Below are 2,500 nucleotides of genomic sequence, written 5' to 3' on the forward strand. Positions count from 1 at the left end.
TATATATATATATACATATGTGTGTGTGTGTGTGTGTGTGTGTGTGTGTGTGTGTGTGTGTGTGTGTGTGTGTGTGTGTGTGTGTGTGTGTGTGTGTGTGTGTGTGTGTGTGTGTGTGTGATTAAATACGACAGCATTCTGGAAATGGTTGATTTTCTTTCGTGTGTTTTCGATTTTTCTAGATATACTCTTCCCTTGGACGGGGTGGGCATAAACTAATTCCTTATAGTTCTCCATTTTTTACATGACGTTTTGTCTTTATTAAGACACCTTCTAGTGTATCTGTTTTAAAAATACAATAAATATTTGTGACACTACTTGTAGTATAACAAATATTTATTATATCTTTAAAACAGAAATACCAGAAGATGTCTTAATAGAGACAGAGTGAGAAATTGCTAGTCAGAAACAATGAACTTATCAAACAACTTGTATCGTTGTCACCGTCATTACCTTACATGTACGGTTTAATTAAAACTCACAAAATCAATAATCCAGCTAGACCTATCATTTGCTCTATTGGTTCTTGTACTTACAAGTTGTCCAAGTGGTTGATGTCGCTATTAAGCCCTCTTGTAGGTATTATTTCCCATTCTCATATAAAAAACAATGTTGATCTCATCGAAAAGCTATCTGGTCAAAATCCCTCCTTTGATTTTAATCTTGTTAGTTTCGATGTTACTAGTTTATTCACTCGAGTTCCCGTTTTAAATTTGTTAATATATTTAGATTCAAAATTTGAATTCAATGGTAAATTTTATATGCAAAAGTCTGGAATGGGAATGGGGAATCCTTTATCTCCTGTTTTAAGTAACTTGTATATGGAATTTTTTGAAAGAGATATTTTGCCTAAAATTATTCCTAACAAAGTCTTTTGGCATAGATATGTTGACGATATATTGTGTATGTAGCCTATTGACCAACCTTTAGACAATTCTTTATTAAAGTTAAACAGTTTGGTACCATCAATTAAATTTACAAAAGAAATTGAAGAGAACAATAGTCTGCCCTTTTTGGATGTTATGATTTATAAATTTGGTAATAAGTTTATATTAGATGTTTACAGGAAACCAACCAATGTCCTTTCTCATATTCATTATTATTCTTATCACCACCTAAGACTAAAGTATCAGTATTCACCTCAATGTTTCTAAGGGCCTTTACAGTTTGTTGCCCAGAATTTTTAGACCAAGAAATTGAAACCATTTATGACATTGATACATAAAACAAAGTCATTTTCCCCCTTACACAGGGGGTAGCCAAAAAGAAAAAGGCATAGAAATCACTCCCACCCATTTCATTTCCCATATATTCCACTCCCCTCCAACCTCCTTCCTATCTTGGCACCTTCTGGATGACGGATCATCCCTGCATCCTGTCCATTGCCCTGGGACAGAAGCAGTGTCGCAAGACACAGCACATCCACAGCAAGGCCGCTTCATAAATTCGGCGACCCCCCTCTCCTTCCCCTCATGCAGAAAAGGAGAAGACGGGGAGAAATCCCTTCGGGCTGCGTCAAATTTTTTCTCATGCATAATTTCTCACCCCCATCCCCCACCCACTCCCCCTCATGCATCAAAGCCTCATCTATACACAACCCTTAGATGAGGCTGTGATGCATGAGGGGGAGTGCCTTAAGATCCTCTGCTTGTACGTTTAATTTAGGCTCAACTCATTGATATATAATGCCTCTAACATTGGGAGGGGTTTATTTTCTGTACATGTATCCAAAATATCTATGTTTTGTTCTTGCATATTTCTTGTCAGGGATATGCCATGTTCAGTTCCTAAGTGGTTATTAGAGGCTCCTGATGTAAGGTTGGAAGGCGACGGGATAACTTCATTGTCGTCATACCAATATAGGTGGAGGGGAAGGTTTCACTGTTCACTCGGGTGCATTTGAACTTATAAATAGCATGTGACTTCTGAAGTTCCTTTCTGTCTTGGTGTGGGCTATTCTTAAGAAAAAAATAATAAGAACAGCCCACACCAAGAAAGGAACTTCAGATATCACATTTCATTTATATATAGGTATATATACATATACATACACACACACACACACACATATATATATATATATGTATGTATATGTACTTATATATATATATATATATATATATATATATATAAGAAGAAGAAGAACAGCCCACACCAAGAAAGGAATTTGAGATATCACATTTCATTTATATATAGGTATATATACGTATACATACACGCACGCACACACACACACACACACTCACACTCACACACATATATATATATATATATATATATACAAACATATACATATATATAAATATATATATATATATATAAATATATATTTATATACATATATATATACATATATATATACATATATATATATATATATATATATATATATATATATATACATATATATATATATATATATACATATATAGTTATATACATATATATATACATATATATATACATATATATATATATATATATATATATATATATATAT

This window comes from Oratosquilla oratoria, chromosome 11, assembly GCF_046742065.1.
Source record: "Oratosquilla oratoria isolate Oo_2021 chromosome 11, ASM4674206v1, whole genome shotgun sequence".
NCBI lineage: Eukaryota > Metazoa > Arthropoda > Malacostraca > Stomatopoda > Squillidae > Oratosquilla > Oratosquilla oratoria.